Here is a 20,323-nt window from a genome sequence, read left to right as displayed (position 1 = left end):
CAATCTCAGAATTTCGAGTGTTTGTCCTTGAGGGTGGGCCTCCGAGATAGGCTGGGGATTCTGCTGGTGTACCGACCACCCCGCTGCACTTCAGTCTCCCTACCTGAGCTGGCGGGGGTGGAATGTAGTAGAATGTTGCAAACTTCATCAACATCACTATACTTTGATTACAAATCAATCATTCCTGATGTGGCAAGTACTACACAGAATGCCACTTTTTATAGACATGAACCACTGAATGTATAAATTAAGTTTTAGTAATATTTTAAAAGTAAGCTAATGGCAAAAAAAAAGAAAAGAAAAGAAAAGAAAAAGAAAATAATGCTCCAAAGAACAATAATGAGAATTCTGATTAATTTGCCACAAAAGTATAGTGGTATGCATTTCTTTCTTACCAAGATGAAATTGAGCATATAAATTATTCAAGTTATTTTAGTTGACCCAGAATATGTCACTTGTAATGAATAGCAATGGGTAAGCAAGCTAGAGAAGCCACAGACCTCCATACAAAAGGGGCTGCAACAAGCAGATGATCATGTTTTGTGAAACATAGTTTAATCACAGATGTGCCAGAAAATAATCTGGCAATAGAAGCTACAATTTATAAAAGTCAGCCTATACATCTATTAGACATTCATACATAGAAATTGAGTTCATTTCAAGTTGTGAACTGACAAATGCAGATGGTGTTACAACTGCAGGCAAAAGAAAGATAAGGTGACAGAATCAGCAAACAGTTTAAAGTACAACCAAAATGACCCCACTTCACATTCGATAGGCTGCCTTCAGTTTCCCATTTTCTGATCCCATGCTTCTCTGCACCTCATTGCTTTGCCCCAGTATTGAGACCCAGTCCTTCACTTCATAACAGAGCAGAAGTACCCTTCCTTGGCTGACATTCTGCACAGCTTCCAGAAGGCATTGTTAGCAAGAGCTGTTGCGTGCTCTCTTAAAGTGTCCACTACTTAAGACAAAAAAGTCTGATAAAAAGTGTCCACCATAATGCAGCTGATAGCTTCAAACAACTCCAAAAAAAATGGGCCAAGAAGACACAGACTGTGAAAGAAATCATATTAAGGAATTTGCACCCATCCTTTGCAATCGTAATAATCTGTGCCATTCTTTTGATAAAACATCTTCAGTTCACTAATTGTTCTCTAGCCATTTTCAATCCACTGTGCTTCCTAAGAGCGTGTGCCATTTTTCTTGCCCTCTTGGCAATGCTCTGTTGCAACCATGCACTTGCTTTACAAATGGCCATCATTTGTATAATATTCTACAGTGCCACATGGCAACTGGAAATACTGTTCCACATTTTGCACAGCATTATGCAGGCAGGGCCAATCTGCCCATGCTATGGTGGGTTCCTAATGAAGCACCAGTGGTCTTGCACTTTTGTGTTAAATAAGATATGGACAAGAGCATAAATAATTAAAGTGGCACACCTACACTCTAGAAGGGCTACTTAGATCAGAAACACATTGCTTGACCATCAGGCATGCTACTTCAGGTATTCACACTCTTCCACAAAAGTGCAAGACTGCCAGTGCTTCGTTAGGAGCCTGCAGCAGCACAGGCAGATTCGTGCTGCCAGTACTATGCTATGCAACATGGGGGACATTGTTTGGCAAATTAAAGTCAACACGTATAAGGCTAAGATATGTTCACTCACAAAAGGAGAGGTCATATTGTTGCTTTTTGTGAAATGAGTCAGACCACAAACTGATTTGTGAGCTGTGTTTTCCATTTGATTGGCTGGCAAAGCCACCTCAGGATTCCGCTCTGCAGATGATAGAGATTGAAACTTGGTGGTTTCTAGCTTCTTCTATCTCAAATAGGGAAATAATTACAACACATTGATTAGCTATCCTAACTAAACAAAAAGTATCAAGTAGAATACCATGAGCTGATTCCCTATTTAAAGTACCTAATGAGGTCTTTGTGGCAAATTATTATTGAACTAGTTGTCCATGGACTATTTGAATGACACTATAAAAAGTAAATGCTGCTAATCTTGCTCTCATAAATTAAATACTGGGCACAATCTAGAGAAAGTTTGGTGTGCCTTGGTCTCATTCAGAGCAATGGGACTTGTGTGCCCGAGTCTAGATTCACACATAAACAAAGAGGCAGCATGTACTGCATCATTACCACTACAGTTTACAGGTGGAAGGGGCTACTTTTGAATGCTCCCCACAAAAAAGAAAAACTCCATATAAAAGAAAGGGGGGGGGGACTATCAGGAAGAATGGTTCTCGCTCAGCCTTTCCCAGTTTCACTGGTTTTCAGTTTGCAAGGCGTGTTTAGCAATGTGACCCCGCCCCCTCCTGCTTTTTGAAGTAGTGCAGTCAGTTTCCCACCTCATTCTGCTGCATGTATAGACCTGGCCTCACTGTATTTAAATCCTCTTGGAGTTTAAATTGACAAATCATTTTGTCAATCAGCAGCTGGTCTTTTGTGCCTCTGGTGTTCGGGCAATTTCCTTCTGTTCAACTGGAAGCTGCTTATTGGTTAATAGATGTTGCATTACTTCATCTGCTATTATTCCAGTTAATAATTTGAACATGGTTGGCAGGCAGGGTATCGGTCTATAATTACTTGGAACTGCACCTCTTGCTGGGTCTTTCATTACGAGGTAAGTTTTGCCAGTTATTAACCATTGTTCAATATCACCTCCTTGCAAAATGTTATTGAACTGTTTTGATAGTTGTTTATGAAGGCTTGTTAGATGTTTAAGACAGAAGCCATGCAGTTTATCATCGCCTGGTGCAGTCCAGTTTTTAATTTTCTTTGCTCTTTCACTTATTAATTCTGGTGTTATTATTAGATCTTGCATTTGTTGGTTACATTTTTTCGACCTCTTTTATCCAACCTGCTTTTTTATTATACTCTATTGGATTGTCCCATAATTTTTCCCAGAATTGCACTGTTTCTTCTTTATTTGGTGTTTCTAGGTTTCTTGCAGTTTCTCCTTCTATGCTTTGGTAGAAACGTCTCTGATTCGACTGGAATTGGAGATTCTGCCTGTATTGTGCAATTCTGGCTTCGTATCTGCTAATCTTCTTTGACACTGCTGTTATTTGCTGCTTTATTATTTCCAGGACTTCTCCAATTCTCCTTGAATCTAGGTGGTATTTTTGGATCAGATACTGTTTGGTGTTTTCATTCTTCAGCTTCTTGTCTTTCATATCTTTCAATTAACTAGCATCTGATCTAAGCCTGGAGATTTTATTTTCTAATCTAATCTTCCATTTAAGTGGTATACTACTTTCTTTTTTAGCTGGTCCACTGATCTTATATTCGAGCTCTTGTGTTGTTATTGTTGCTGTGCTGTACATTAGTTGGTTTGTTTCTTGCAAATTCTTGGTTGTTATTTCTGCAATTGCAGCATTTGTATCAACTGTTTTTAGAGCTGGAAGTCAAACTCTGATGTTTGTTTGGTTCATGTGCTCAGTTATTTTTTGCTTTGTTCTTGTTGCTTTTCTGTTAAATGGCATTCAGGTTTTTGAGATGAAAGCAAAGGGGAGGTTGCCTGGTTTTGAATTTGAAACCGTTTTGAATTTGGTTTTGAATTTTAATCCTCCACCTGCACCTGAGCAACTTCTTCAGTTGGTGGTGATTCTTCTTCCATATCTTGAGCCTGTGTTGCTCTTTGCAGTTCTTCCAGTTCAACTTCTGTGAATACTTTATTTCTTATTATGAATCTTCTCTGGTCTGCTAGCCTTTGTTCTGTTATTTCTGTATCTGGATTTTTCTCTTTCCAAATTTGGTGCATTCTTTTAAAATAACCTCTTCTGGTGGGACTAGACTTGTAATAGCAAATCATTATTTCCTTGTTAATGTTTTTTGTGTATTTTTTTTTCTGGTTAAGTGACGTTTCTTCCAATAGCCCTGCAGTCTCCAGCCCTGGTTGCTCAACTGAAGATCCTGAGTCCTGTAGCCCACTTGTCACCAGATGTCCAGGGACTCCAGCACCTGGCACAGTCCTTGTTGACCCGGGCAATGACTGATCCAGTAAAGATTCATTAAATTTATGTCTCACCATTTTGTTTATGGAGGAGGCACTCTGATGAGACCTGTCCAGTATGGTTGAACCTCTGGCATAGCTCTCATCTTCCTCAGAGCACACAAGCCCCACAACCATGCCAAAGTAGTGCCTCATTAGTAGATTATTATTATTTATTCAGTTTCTATACTGCCCTTCCAAAAATGAGAAATAATAAAAATAAGATGAATTTGTGTCATATGTGCATGTTGAGTGGCCTCTGATAGCAATCTGGCCACTGCATTCAGCACCATCTGTAGTTTCTGAATACTTTTCATGGGCAACCCCACATAGTGTGCATTGCAGTAAGCCAACTGTGACTTGACTAAGGCATGGGTAACAATGGCCAGATCTGCCACCTCAAGGAAGGGTCTGAACTGGTGCACTAGCCAAAGCTTTTCAAAATCACTTCTGTCCAAGTTGCCAGCTGGCCATCCAGGAGCAGTGCCAAGTCCAGAAGTCCAATATTATTTGAGTAATGGTTACTTAGAATAAAAATAATCCAGTTATAAAGATGATATTTCCTGGAACAGTTGCAGGAGAAACCTCTAAAATTGCACTCTGTAATGATAATTGAGTCATGATTCAGTACTGTCATCCTTGTCCAAAGAGAGTAGGTCTCTAAGTGGAGATCATCTATAATTCTTGTTTTACCCCACTAACCAGATTTAACTAGTTATCTAAGCATAAATGTGCAGTTATGTGAGGCTAGTCTCTGAAGTGCTTTTCTTTAGGATCAGATCGTTCTCTTTGTCTATACAGACACTTCCCATAATCCCACTTCAGCTTTTAAAAGTAGAAGCAAGCAGTGGAAGCCACAAAAGAAGATTCATATTTTCTTTACAAGGACAGCCCTATTTCAATAGAGGGAGCACATCTGTGCATACCAAGGAATAATTAAGCCATTGCAGATAGAATAATGTACCTGCATATTGAAGGTTCCATCCTAGAAGAGATGGTGTGGTCAGTATCCGTAAATGTTGGAACAATACAGTATACAAGAATCCTGAGCTAATGTCCCATTAGCAAGTACACACCATTCCTGCTAAACTGGAGCTGTGGTGTCTAACATCTGCAACACAGATGAGTTGTTGGAAGAATAATATTAAAAACTTGATTAGTGTCCAACAGAGAGCTTCCCAAAATTACAATTCTGATGGTATTTGACATTTATGAGGTTAAAAACGTATCTAGAAACGGATAACAATTCTTGCTGGAAATGTGGAGCTATTGATAAAAATATCTATGGTATATTTTGGGAGTGTTCAATAGTGAGCAGGGGTACAGATTCCCCCTTAAGCACCCCCCCCATTTTACCAAACTTATTCCCACCAAACCTTAGAACCCACATCTTCAGTCCCCAAAACATTATTTTTCCTGTCAAAATTGTCCTCTGCCCCCTCCAACTTTTAAGTGAGAAGTTGCTCCTCAAACCTACCCTTTGGCTGCAGCTCTGGTGGTGAGATACATGGCCTGTGGACTGTGTTTAGACTGTATTTGGATTTTACAGAAGATTGAGGAAATAGGTTTTCCTAGGGAACCCTTATTGGTACTGTTGAGATAGATTAAGGAAGTTGTTCTAGCAGATTGGAATGATCATTTTCAAGATGACAAAAATTAATCTGTATTATTGTTTAATGCAAGAAGGAATGTAAGGTGATGAACAGAACAGAGACATTTATTTATTTTCTCTTTTTCATGTAAACATTTTTTAGAAATCTAGACAGAGGGAATGTAGGAGCTGATTAACTTATATGGAACAATAGGAGCCAGGAAGGGAATGCAAGTTGATAGTTTGAGTGGAGTGGTGAAGCACCTTGAAATTAGGCTTACACAGCCTGTGGTCCACCAACCTGAACAGAGCCTATCAGCAGTAGCCAAACAAATACTTGACAATTCCCCACCCCATTTTTGCAGTCCCATGCAGGCAGCAAAACCAGAAGATTTCTTGATAACCTGGTAGGCTGCCATACCTGGCTTGTGGACTTTGTCTGGCTTGGTGGGCCACACACACTGTGCACACCTGCTCTAAGTACGAAGAAGAGGAATCAGAAGCCAAAGCAGAAGGGGATGTGCAAAGGCTTCTGGAGAGGAGTAAATGATCTGCTTCTACTTCTGTAGTTTTGGTACCCTGATATAATAAACTGTACCAATCTTTCATCATAGCCAGGAACCTTTGTTTTAAATTAGTCACTAGTATGAACCTGTATAGCCCCACATTTGTAGAAACATATTGACACAGGGGGAAATGCCAGAAACCAAACTATTTAATTATAGCCCAAAATACAGCCAATAACCTCCCACGTACATACTGTCCTGTCAAGTGTGCCCAGCAAGCTCTGACGTTAAGCTCTGACATTGCGAAAATGGCTGTTTGGAAAAGTGATGTCAAAATGCGAAGAGCAACCGAGCAGTCATTGACCCTCTAAATGCACCAAACTTAACAGGCATATGGAACTTCTCATTCACTTTTACTATTTCAGCAACAGTGAAATCCATTTGGAATGTGCCTTAGATGCAGCCAGGGTGATAAAGTAAGTGATAAAACCTTGGTCATCCTATTGAGAGGAAAATGAATATAGTTAAAGTAACCATATCATGGCTTTCACAGATGGCAAATGCACAACCTTCTGAACTGTAGAGAATAATACTTCCAGAAACTGAACAACAAGTGCTTGGTTAATAGTTTTGAAATGCCTCTAAGTGCCCAAGTCTCTACTGATGGTGAAATATCACACACTCATCGATTCAAGTTTGTACAAGTGGATGACCAACAAATGAGCCTCTCTCCCATATTGCTATAATCCTTACATACCTCCTGATGTTCCTGAATTTGTAGCATGTCAACATTGTTGCCACACAATCTATTTTCTAAACAGCAGTGATGGAATGCCAGAAAATCCCAGAAGTGACCTTTGTCCTAAGATATATGATGATATATACCTATTAAAACCCATTGAATGTATCAGTGGTGAGGGCTGCAATTAATGGGCAGTTCGTACAATACTTTTCTGGCTCATGTGATTAAAAGGCAGATATGCCAAGAGTAAGCCTTTCATGAAATCCTTCATGAATGTCCAGACATCCTCCCACAATGTTCCTTTACATAGACTTCAAGGGATGTGGAAAAATCATCTGAGAAAATTCTCCAATGCTTCCCGCTGGAAGGAATCCTGGAATTTTCTTTTCAATTGCACTTTGAGGACATTTTTGTTCCAACCCTAAGCTCCTAGCTGAGAGTAGATTTCAAACCAGGTCTCAAGTCCTGGCCCAACATTCTGTCCACTAAAAACCACACAAGCTAGGATTGACACAGGGGTTTTACCTATGACAAAATCTGCAACAATTTGGAAGAGGTCTCTTCAAATGACACACCTGAGGAATTTTAAGTAAGGCTAATGCTTTTGATAAGATTAGGTAAATTCCTCAAAAGTGTTTCACACATCTCCAACACTGACCATTCAAAATGCTAGATTCTTAAGATGTAAACAATTGTTTAACATAAAACATGACATAAATCTCAAGTGTGCTGGCTAATGTAGTATCACAGTCAAAAGTGCACCTTTCCCTCTTAAATCATGCAAATTTCATGAAACTCTTTTCTCAATGTGTATTTTATGTGCCTAAATTATGTGCATAATTTGCTTTCTTCAGTATGTGCATTCGCAGTGGATTTCCAAAGTGTTTCTTTGTACAAGCAATCATCATATTCCTGTTGCAGTGAGTATTGTCTCTTGAAAGCTTTGGCCCACATTTTTTTCTGTATGTGCGTATTTCCTCTCAGTGATGTGGTTCAGCACTGGGGTAATTTTTGGTCGTAGAAGTGTTTTCTAAAATAATTGCTAGAAAGTTGGAAGATTCAGCACAGATTTCTAAGGATGCCCTTCATCTGTGCATTAAAGCACCCTTGTATCAGTTCTGCCAGATCCTGCAGAGACAGAAGGAAGAGAAAGAAAATGAGACAAAATTCATGTTATCAGGAGAATCAAGCAGATGTCCCTGGACCTCCAAGGCACTTAGCTAGAACCTAGAGAGAGAAAGATAGATAGTGTCACAACCATTCAAATATTCCCAAAGCAGCAAGACATTTACTGCAAGCTTCACTGAAAGTTAAATAAATAAATCACAGTGAAATAGTACTGAAATGCCTCCTCAAGCTAGGAAAAAACATCTAGTACAATAAGAGATATATTTTTCCTGGACCTACCATGACAATTACCTTTGGAAAGCCTAGATGAGGTATTCATTTCCTAATCTCTCTCTCTTTAATTGCTATTGACTCGGGTTGACCTAAATACAGTGTATCTGATCCAGAAAGTAGGGATGTGCACAATACTGGTTTTCTCGGTTTGGTTTTGGCTCTTCTGGACTGGCCCCTGACTCAGTTTGGGTTTGGACCAGTTCAGACCGGCTCAAAGCCCTACCAGCAAAGGTGAATGCAGTGAGGATTCCTCTTTACTTTCTAATTCCTCTTTAATATCTAATTAAAAGCCTGGGTGAACAAATGCGTCTTGACTGCCCTTTTAAGAGTTGTAAGAGATGGGGAGGCTACTTGTAGAATCTACTACTTGTAGATTCTCAACATTATGAACGTCCTTTACATTTTATTTTTAAAATATATTTTATCTAACAGCACAATTCCAAGCATGTTTACTTCCAAGAAATTCCCATTATTCTCAAGGGACTTACTTCCTAGCAAATATGCATAGGATTGTGCTGTAAGTCAAGCGACTAAGGCATTCATTAAGAACTTGAATTTAGAATATAAGCATCTTGGGGCAGGAACTCATACTAACAGTATCAATCAGGCAACAGTCACTGCACAGAAATCTGTATGAACTATTGTAGCATAACTTGAGGACACAGGACAGAAAACAAGCACCTGTGGATATATACAAAGCTATAATTTTGCACACTCTTTGAAGCAAAAAATAGCAATTTTTTTCTTTGTAATCGTTGGTCCTACAGGATTCTTTTCAGAGCCAATGGTCAGCATGCTTGCTTGGATTTTACTGGTTTAGTGCAGAATGTAACATATTTTCCAAGGACAAGCATTCTGTGCTGAACAGTATTTCAATTATGTTCACTCTATAACGGCAATTGCTTCTTCTCAGGATGCTCAGAAAAGTGCAGGCCAGAAACGTCAAGTCAAAGAGAAATTGCAAAAGGGAATAATTTGATGGGGGAATAATTTGATACCCTACAGGATATCTGTCTCTGCAAATGCTGATGAGGGAACACAGCTAACTGTTACTGAAAGGAAGGTCACCTTCTTAGACCCTGCCGTGAATGACCATCGAAAGACATGATAGAATTGGTAAGAAAAAAAATCTTTTTGTCTAAAGAAGCCAAGTCAGAGCTGCCAAACATTTGGTGACTTTGGGAAATATTAACACAGCAACAGCCAAAGATACAAACTACAGTCTCCTTTACCATTATTTACTATAAAATCCTTCCCAAGTTTCAAGTGTCACACAATATCCCATTGACATTTTAAAAGCATATAGAGGCTGTTCACACAAGTAGACCTGCCTGGACTTGCACAGCCCTACCCAGGTAGGGTTACTCATGTGGAGTGCCGAGATCAGGACTGATCCCAGCGCTGTCTCGGTGGGTTGCCCAGAATTTTTCCCTGGGTGAGTGCACCCTTCTACCCAGGTACCTGCTTATATATCTGCTTGGGCCGCAGGCAGCCGGAGAAAAAACCAAGTGTCTAGAGCACCTGGCTTGCAGAGGAATACCCCACCACACTCTTTGCACAGTGCGTTGTGGGATTTCTAGAGGTCAGATGCATTTCCACAGCCTCCAGACCACCACACTTCTCCTAGCAGCACCACTCATGTGGGCGTATGAACAGCAATAGCAGGAAGCCTCCATGGATCATCTGGGAGGAAGATAAGATCATTCATGATCTCTCCCCCCACCCCCCGCATCCTCCCCGCCCCACACACAGTTCATGAGAATGACCTTAATGGCTGACTTCAAGCCTTCTGTTAGTGTGTCAGGAAGACATGCTGGCATGAAGGAGGGCATTCCTAGCTATGCTGGGGCTGCGCAGCCTCAGAAGTGCAGTAGGAGAGAGCAAATTTTGCTGATCCACTCTGGCTCCCTGAATGCCCCGTGTCCCCTGAAAACATGTCCCTGAGGGTTGTGTAGCCCTTAGGGACATATTTTTGGGTGACACAGGGCACTAACAGAGCCAGAGTGGATCATCAAAATTTACTTCCTGCTCCTGCATGCCTGAGGCTGTATGGTCAGAGTCATAGTGGAGAAGCTTTCCCTTGCACTAGCAAGTCTTCCTGATGCACTACTGGAAGGTTACTCTGGATGACAACTAGTATTTTTTATGCCACCTTTGTATGAGAAAAGGGAATTAAAGGTGTGAAAAGCAATTGGGAGGTTTGCTTACCTCTCTGAATGCTGGCACTTCTGCATGAAATGGGGGTGGAATCAATCCCTAAGAAGGTACACCATCAACTCTAAGAGAGGTCTCTCATGCCTGGAAGTTTTATCTGATTCTAACCTACAATAATATTTTTAGATGATTTTCCATTATTTCCTATGGACCACTATATTCTATTTCAACCCAACAATGGTACATTAAACAACTCACTCCAGGCCAGTACAATTATTAGATGCGTGATTCAGTAATCTCTTACATCAGATCAGAAACTTATCAAATCCAAAAAAATTGTGCACAGCCCTACTAATTACAGAGTCAGTGTACATGTCTCCAAATGTACATTTTGTCTCCACATGAGACAAAATTATTCCAAATTTCCTGGGATACATCATCACTTTCTCTTTTAAAACACATAATGTTTATGTGTTGCCAAAATCAGCAAATAATTTATCCACTGCTCCTTCTCATGAGATGTTTTTTGTTTTCCAATTTTGAAATATTTTACACTTTGCCAATATGCAACTCTACAAAGGCAATATGATAAAGTTTCTCCCCAAACTTTCCCCAAACATAATAATACTTTGCACTTCACATCCCATTATCTCAATAATTCTTAGAACATCCACTGAACTGCCAATTAGCATATCACATTTGCTCATTTGACCAGTGAAAGCAAAAGTCCTTTGCAGTTTTGGTGATAGCAACAGCTGATTTTCTAAAATGATGAACTCATGTTTCACTAAGAGCTTACTTTATTGCTCTTTGGGAAACTACAAAATAATGAACGCAGGCAGAACAATTGGCTGAGATGCCCCAGAATTCTGTTTTGCACAGCACTGAAGAGGTGGCTATAGGTGGTATCAATGAAAGCAAGGAGGCAGGAAATGGAAATGTGGGTGATGAGTGGATAATGGAATGGTAAATTTGTTTTCTCTGGAGAGAATATATAAATTGGATCAATTAAACCAAAAACAACAGATGTCAAATCAGGAGTAGGTAAGAGCTGCAATACATCATGTCTAATAGTGCTGCTTTATTACCTGTATCCCACCTGAGTTCTTTCATAAACCAGGAAAAACGGGGAGAGAATGGAGTTATCTGTGTTCCTGAGCACCGAGAATGAACAAAAAGCTATTATACATGGAGGGAAGGGGAGATAAGAAATACAGCAACCTTTACAAGGAATATTCTGGACAAAGTCTGACCCAAAACTCACATGGGATATATCTGTTTTTCACAGCAATTTAAATTTCCACTATATTCTGGTTTTTAACAACCACATTCTAAAAATGATAAAGGTAAAGTGTGCCGTCGAGTCGGTGTCGACTCATGGCACCCACAGAGCCCTGTGGTTTTCTTTGGTAGAATACAGGAGGGGTTTACCATTGCCTCCTCCCACGCAGTATGAGATGATGCCTTTCAGCATCTTCCCATATTGCTGCTGCCTGATATAAGGTGTTTCCCATAGTCTGAGAAGTCTATGGGAAACATACCAGTGGGGATTCAAACCAGCAGCCTCTGGCTTGCTAGTCAAGTCATTTCCCCGCTGTGCCATTAGGCATGTTTCTGTAGCACATTTCAGTTATTCAAAGAATGCAGAGCACATTCACTCAGTCATCCTCACAAGAGCCCTTAAAAGTGGGTGTAAGGGTCACCTTTGTATTCTCACCTTGCATGGTGACTTCAATAAGGGTCAGAGGTGAGTGGGTTCTGTAAGCACTCCTTCTCCAGTCTGGCTTGCTTCAGCAGCTTCTCCTTTTCCCAAGACAACTGTCTGCTGCACTTTTTCCTCAGGCTCTGCTTCCTTCTCTTCAAATACTCACCTGCCATCCTTGTAATCTTGCAAGAGCTCGCCCAGCTCTAGCTCTCCTGAGAGTTCTTCTGAGAAATTCCTCCCTACAGGCTGGGCTGTTGCCTTGGCAGCCTGTCCTGCCCAGTCAGGTATGCGCTGCCATGCTGTTGCAGCTCCTGGCTCCAGTGAAGCTGCATCTTGTTGGGGCTTGATGTGGATGGCAGGCACCTTTTCTTCTGAGAGGGCTGTAAAATGACTGGGCCCCATGCAGCACTGGAGATGGGCAAGCAAAGGGTTTCAGATCGTGGGCCAGGATCGTTATCTCCATATTGCAGATGGGGAGCTGAGGACAAAACTAATGGCTTCACCTAAGACCTCCTAGCAAATTCACACCTGAGGTGAAATTTGAACCACAGACTCATAATCTCAGGGTCAAACTAGACATGAGCCTAAAAGTCAGTCAGTCAGTCAGTCAGTCTCTCTCTCTCTCTCCACAAACAGTATTTGCAGGTGGCCCAATCTGCATTGGGATTATGGCATTGGGTGGGGTTTAACCCTTTTTTCCTGGACCACAGTCCTCATGAAAATGATCCCCCTCCCAATGCCATTTGCCCTGGCATGCTTCCTTCCCAGGGCAAATAGTGACATTGTAGGGGTATTCTCATCAGAACTCTGGCACAGGGGAAATGATTACCCCCCCCCCGCTTCACCCATGCTGTGGTCCCAATGCAAGTCAGTCCCCTCACAGCTGCTTAAAAAAAAATTGAAGTACAATCTTGTTTTTGCATGAAGCACGACAACACTAAGCTATTTACCAGCCCTCACCCCAGCATATCCTCTTTTTGTATGCCTAATTGTTGTAGGCAGAAACATCCTTCAAGCCAATTTGATGATCTAGTGCAATTTTTACAGTTGCCTGATTGCATTAGAGAACATACTAAATAATTATCTTAAATGCTCCAGGTGTGTGCATGATAAGGTCAGCTGAAACCACATAATGTTGTAAATGACAATATTTTTTCTAGATTACTGGTTGCTCTTCAGGCCAGTTCAGATTCTAAACCTGTGAAAGCAGATTTAACAATAACAATACTTTGGACAATGACCTTTGAATCCAATATAGAATTGCCCTTTACCTGTTGAGTTTTGGTTTGCTACTTTTTTATTATTTTTTATTAAACCTGCACTGACAAAGTTTCCCTCAGGTTTCTTCTTCAGTTATAAGGGCAAGAAAAAGGCTGAAACAACTAAAATTCCTGCAGGCAGTACATTATTTCCTCTAGTAAACTGCATCAACCTTTTTTTTCTTTTAAAAAAGCATCCAGCAGTAGAGCAACAAAAGATCCAATCCATTACGAATCAAGGCACAAGGTCCTTTTGTAAGCTCAAAAAATCGTAACACTCACATAACTGATAGAAGGTATTCATTCATCCAAAGATTAGATATGTGACTGGAGTGGGAAAACCTCTTTCAACTTGTACTAGTAAAGAGATCTGTTTGATTATAGATCTTGTTTTTGATCCATTCCATTGGTAAGCTGTAATTGGATGCTATAGATTTCTTATTTTTGCATCATAAATGTCTACATAGTGGCTGCCATGATGCACAGGGTTAAGAAACCATAATGTTGCATCTTGGGGCTGCTGTGGAATCCTAAGCAGCCCCAATGCTGCTAAGAACATGAAGTTGCACTAGCAGGGCTTCCACAGTTTCCCCCATTTGTGACAATAAAGAAAAGAGTGGAAGCCCTGCTAGAGCAACCACCTATTCTTAACAGCATTGCGGCTGCCTTAGAACTTCAGATGAAAAAAACCACGAAGCACCCAACCAGACAAGCAAAAGAAAAAAGAAAAAGAAAAAAGGAGACAAGGAGGTCATTCACACAATCAAAAACTGTGTTCTACCCAGGTTTGGGAGCTGGGTGTACTCCCAATTTTTGATTGTGTGGAAGCAAGGTTAGAGGAAAACATGGGTAGAAGTGATTGTGTGGAAGCAAGGTTAGAGGAAAACCTGGGTAGCTTTTTCTCCTACCTTGCTTCCACACAATCAAAAATTGGAAGTACACACAGCTCCCCAACCTGGGTAGAACACAGTTTTCGATTGTGTGAATGACCTCATAGTCTCATAGTGCGGTGAAGCATTTATTGAAGCCCAGCACATTTCAGCCTCAGAGGCCTTCCTCAGGGGCAATAATAAAGGCTACTTGCTCAAGGTCTCTTAGAAAGATTACAAAATTTTGCCCCTGAAGAAGGCCTCTGAAACTGAAACGTGTTGGGCTTCAGTACATGCTTCACAGTACCATGAGACACGAAGGCTCTCCACAGGAGCAGTGTGGAGAGCCTGCAGGGGGTTTGCATGGAAAATGGGCTTAACCCGCTCTCCTCGCACACAAGCAGGCAGCTGCCCTGGGTGGCCAGATCAGCCACCCACACGATTACTGGCTCCGTCATGGAGCCAGTTGGGGTGGTGGCGATTGGGAGCCTTCTGGACCCCAGAAGTCACAGTATGCCCAGTGTGAGTGTACGGGGCATGCTGGGGAGTCCCCCAACACTGGGAGGCTTGTTGTGGCCTCGTTGTTGGGGAACTACTCATGAATTGCCACAGTGTGGAGCCGCACCGTGGTGGCACACGATCTGGGAAATGTGGTTAGCGGAGCACACACTCCACTACCCTTGTATTAGAGTGGGGTGTATTTAAGGTGGCTTGCTGCTGGGAGCCGTGTGACTCCCGGAGGTACACATGCGCAGTGGAAACCTGGCTGGGCTCCCTTAGCTCAGTTTCCACCACGTGTGAGAATAGCTTCGTAGAGCCAGGTCTCACGATCGGTGAGACCCAGTTTGGTGAGCTGAGCGGGGAGAGCTAAGCCCACTCTCCCCGCTCACGATCAGGGAGGGAGCCCTGGGCATCTGGATTGGCCACCCACACGATTGCCTCTCCTCTGGGGGTCTCCTCATGAGTAGCCACGCTGTGGAGGCACGCCGCGGCTACTCATGATAAAAAACCGGGTTTGTGGAGCGCTCGCTCTGCAAACCCGGTTTTAGGGGAGGGGTATTTAGGCAGCTTAACCGCCTGGGAGCCACCGGGCTCACTTATGAGCCCAGTGGCTCCCACAATCAGCCAAAATCGGGCTAGGTTCCCCTAGCCTGATTTCGGCTGATCGTGGGAATAGCCCCTTTGTCTTCTTTTTTTGCTTACCTTAGAACTTCTCAGCAGACCTGGGGCTCAACATTAGGAACATAGGAAGCTGCCATATACTGGGGCTATTCTTACGATCACAAAAATCGGGCTAGGAAAATCCTAGCCCGATTTTTGTGATCGTAAGAACCACCGGGTTCACATCCGAGCCCGGTTTTTTCTGGAGCAGCTAACCTGCTCCTGTAGCCTGCCCCTTAGCCCAGGTTTGCGGAGCGAGCGCTCCGCAAACCTGGGCTATCTGTGCGAGAGTAGTTGCGGTGCGGCTCCATGCCGTGGCTACTCACGAGTAGACCCCTGGCCAGGAGGCTTAAAAGCAGTCTCCCGGCTCGGGGGTCTCCCCAGTATGCCCTGCGCACTTGTGCAGGGCATACTGGGGCTTCCGGGGGCTGCGCAGCCTCTGAGCTCCCCAGCCCTTGCCGGCTCCGTCTCGGAGTCGGGCATCATGTGCGTGGCCGATTTGGCCGCCCAGGGCTCTCTCCCCACTCACTTCCCAAAACCGGGTCTCACGGATCGTGAGACCCGGTCCACTGAGTCAGACCAATCTAGCTCAGTATTGTCTTCACAGAATGGCAGTGGCTTTTCCAGGTTTGCAGTCAGGAATCTCTCTCAGCCCTATCTTGGAGATGCCAGGGAGGGAACTTGAAACCTTCTGCTCTTCCCAGAGTGGCTCCATCTCCTGAGGGGAATATCTTACAGTGCTCACACTTCTAGTCTCCCATTCATATGCAACCATGGTGGACCCTGCTTAGCTACGTGGACAAGTCATGCTTGCTACCACAAGACCAGCTCTCCATACTTATGTCTCCATACTGCTGCACATTGTGTCAACTCTTGAGTTCAAAATAATTTATCTTTAGACCTTTTGCTGTTACTATTCACTACATCTGCCTTTTGCTCGTCTGTGGCTAAACTGATCGTGTGAAGAGCCTCAATGTCATAGTTCCTTCCAAGACAAAACATTCCAGAATTTTCAAGAGATGAAGTGAGCAAATTTTATCAGTGGAGTTCTGCATATCCTGAGTTTTCAGACACATGTTCAATTCATGCAAGAAATTGTGCCCAAGAGGGCCAGCTGGCACCCTGAATGTACTAAGCCAAATCTAGGGCTGAGCCAAAATGTCCTCCCATTTTTGTTGTCCTATTCCCAGACTCACCTCTCCCTCAAAACATTATGTCATGATACCTTGGAGTGAATTCTGGGAAATAAATGACAGACATCAGCCCAGTCACAGGAGGAGCACAATTACCAACACATGTGGCAAAAGAGGTCAAGGCAGTAAGCCAATTTGCATCCAGACCTTCCCTCCCTAACCTGCCCCTCAAATTTGAGCTGTAGCATGTAACCCCTGTAGTACGTAGAGTTTGCATGGTAGTTATACAGGGGTTTCTTGAGAGACAGGTTAATATGGAAAGGTCTCTTTGAAGGTAGAACACTTTAGAGTCACTACTGGGTGATGCTAATTTGGTAGTAAAAGAGGATAGGATGTCAGGCATTTGGGAAAAAAGGGATAGGATGTCAGGCTTATTCAATCACTCTATCACAAGCCAAGAAAAATACTTTCACCATCGATATATACATGGCATTTTACTTAAGAGTTGCCAACTTTTTATTTCAAAACTAGTGGTCACCTGGGTGGGGTCAGGAGAGATGGATCCATGGCAGAGCCTGGTGAATCCTGTTGGGAATTCTGTCTGGTAGGAGAATCCCTTTCTCATTATAGCAGAGTGCACAGAGGCACAACACAGCCGAATTTGGTTAGGCATGCATGTATGCTATGAGTAAAGTAACTTGGAGCCAGTTTATAGTTTCAAATCAATATATATGATATTTATTAGAGAACTCCATTCTAGACAGGAAAGTGAGGAGTTAGGATCTCTAATCTAGCTAGCTAGCTGGATGCAGATGGATTCTGCATCTCTGCACACATGGTGCAGGGGAGAGGAGCTTGCATGTTGCAAGGTAGAAGGAACAGGAAGAGAAAAGGGGAAGAGAGGAAGGAAGTGGCTGGAAGGAAGGAAGTGTCTCTAAGAGTAGTAATCTACACTCCAAAGGGATAGTGTCAGAGCAGCAGAGAGGGGATGACCAATGTCTTGACCCTCTAGCCCTCTGACTCACTAGTCTGTCCTCCACTGTCATTGAGACAAGAGACAGCGTATAGTCCTTCACTTCCAACAAATCCAAGGCAGAACATTAGGATTCTCATACCAGGGAGCTTGGCAGCAAGGCTCAGTTGCTGTACAGCGGTGAAGCTGGGGGAAATCTTCTAGATTAGGCTGAAGTAAGGGGGCATTGTATCATATCAGAAGTGGAGCCAGGGAGGAACCTCATGGATTATTGAGTCAGTGGGAAGAGCCTGGTACAACTGAATTTTATTGGTTTTTGAAACACCAGTAGTTATCTGACAGAACCAACTCTAAATCTCTGGACAATCAAGTACTTATAAATGGAACATTTTGGTTAGATTTCAGGGCTTTACTGTTCATACTTATGCCCTCTGAGATGCTTCAGGTTAAGAAGAGACAAAAAAAACCCAGCAACCCTGGAACTGCATTGCCTTTGACGACAACAAATTTCACTAGCAGCAGTTGCCTATTCAAGCAGAAGTCTCTCTAGGACAATTAATATCCTTTCTATTACCCGTGCAGTTGTATGAATATGTTTCGATGCTATTTTCTTTCCTCTGCCAGATTGTAAATTCTGAATACTTTGATGGATATCTCGTTCATTCATATATTATGATTAATCTACTGAGTGAATTAAAAATATTCCTTTTGCTTACAGGGGAATATCATTGTTTTTGAGAGCAATGAGGTGGAACTTCAAACTAAATTTAGAAAAGCCATCATCAACAGCTTCAACAATTTCATAATGAACACTTTGATAATCCAAATTCTATGATTAGCAGGTTTCCAAATCTAGTCTCCTGATCCACAGCACAATTGTTGTGGCCTCAGCACTAAGGCTGTGGCCTTAGTTGCAGAAGCCTTGTAGGGAGGAGGAGGCTTTAACATTTGCTTCCCAGAGACAGTGGCTGCCCAGTGGTGAGAGCCTGTGTGGTTGCTGTCTGCTGTTGTCAGCTTGTCAGCCTGTGTGCCCCCTAACATGTGGGGCTGTGGCTGCTGCCCTGTGGGTGAGTCTGTGCAGGATTGGGGCCAGAGGGAATGAGTCAGCAGTTCTTGAGGGTCAGCTGCCCAGATTAGCCATCTTTTGGGGTTTATAAAAGGGCTGCTGCCCTGTAGCGGTGGGCCTGCCACTGGCAGGGTCACCACCGAAGGAGTGATACCAAAGGGGGTCACCCCCCTGGGGGAGCCACCTCGGGAGGCAATGAGGGTGAGGGCCTGGTGGTATTTTTTGGCTTCTGTTGTTTTTGGATCCTGGGTGTTTCAGATGTGTCTCGGTTTGTCTGTGGAAGGGGAGACAGGGGGGTGTCCACTGACTCTAGGGTGGCTATTCCAATGGTGGCGGGGAATAGAAGAAGTAAAGTTGGCAGGTCAGCACGTCATTACAGGGGAAGGGAAGTCAGAAATCTATGAGCTGTTTCCCCTTCTGGCTGCCCTGCCAGCTCTTTGACCTTGGGGAGCAGTGCCAACCTCCCACAGACTCTCACCTTGCTCCTCTGTAATGCCAGGTCTGTCCAGAATAAGTTGGAAACCATCCATGATCTGATTCTGGGTGAAGGGCTAGACCTGGTATGTATCACAGAGACTTGGTTGGGAGAGGCTGGTGGCCCAGTCTGGTCCCACCTTCTTCCTCCAGGGTGCTCTGTTGAGGAGCAGGTGCAGGGATGTGGGTGGGGAGGTGGAGTGGCTGTGGTCTATAAGAATAACCTCTCCCTGACCTGTGGAAGTGTCTGACCATATTGAATGCGTGTACCTAAGTTTGGGGACCAGGGATAGACTGAGACTTCTGTTGGTGTACTGATCGCCCTGCTGCCCATTGGAGTCCCTACCTGAGCTGACGGACTTGGTCTCAGGTTTGGTGTTGGAGTCTCCCAGGCTTGTGGTGTTGGGGGACTTCAATGTACACTTTGGGGCCAATTTGTCTGAGGCGGCTCAGGAGTTCATAGTGGCCATGGCAACTATGGGCCTATCCCAAAGAGTCTTGGGACTGTTTGGGTCTTGGGACACATTGCAGGTCACGGTTGATCCTGTCTTTCACTCTGATCAGGTTGGTGTTCCGTGGTTGGGGACTCCTGTGATTTCCCCATTATCATGGATGGACCACCATCTGGTTAAGACTGGACTCAGTCACACCCCACCTTTGCAGGGGTGAGGGGCCCATTAGAATGGTCTGCCCAAAAAGGTTATTGGATCCAATAGGGTTCCAAGAAGCCTTGGAGGGATTTAGTGTTGGCTCTGCCAGTGATCCTATTGATGCCCTGGTGGAGAACTGGAACAGCAAGCTCACCAGGGCAGCAGACATGATTGCACCTAAGCATCCTCTTCGAACCACTTCAAAATTGGCCCCTTGGTATACGGAAGAACTAAAGGGGCTGAAGCAGCGAGGTAGATGACTGGAGCACAAGTGGAGGACGACTCAACTCAAATCCGACAGATTACAACATAGAGCACATTTGAAGATCTATGCTCTGGCAATATGGGCAGCAAAGAAGCAATTTTTTTCAGCCCGTATTGCATCCTCAAGTTCACATCTGGCGGAGTAGTTCAGGGTTGTGAGAGGGCTAGTGAGTGCCCCTCCTCCCTTGAATCAGCATTTGGGACCATCTATTACCCACTGTGACACGTTTAATGATTCTTCTGTGGATAAAATCTCTCATATTCGGGCCGACTTGGATTTAGACCCCACAATTACTGCAGTGTTTGAATTGGAGGTGTCCAGTGACTCCTCTTATGTGGTTAGGCTGGATCAGTTTCAGTTTGTGACTC

General features: G+C 43.2%; 1 long non-coding RNA gene across 1 annotated transcript in view; it reads right to left on the bottom strand.

The window, feature by feature from the left end:
* Positions 1 to 574: 574 nt before the first annotated feature.
* The window catches only part of LOC128348802 (uncharacterized), a 144,728-nt gene continuing 124,979 nt past the window's right edge, over positions 575 to 20,323 (bottom strand). Inside the window, exon 4 of the long non-coding RNA XR_008318336.1 lies at positions 575 to 7,973. This is a non-coding gene — a long non-coding RNA (uncharacterized LOC128348802). The remainder of the gene's footprint in view (positions 7,974 to 20,323) is intronic.

The sequence above is a fragment of the Hemicordylus capensis genome, chromosome 3 (assembly GCF_027244095.1).
Source record: "Hemicordylus capensis ecotype Gifberg chromosome 3, rHemCap1.1.pri, whole genome shotgun sequence".
In the NCBI taxonomy this organism is placed as follows: Eukaryota; Metazoa; Chordata; class Lepidosauria; order Squamata; family Cordylidae; genus Hemicordylus; species Hemicordylus capensis.
Note: the sequence above shows the minus strand (reverse complement) of the source record. Positions and strands in the feature narration are given on the sequence as shown.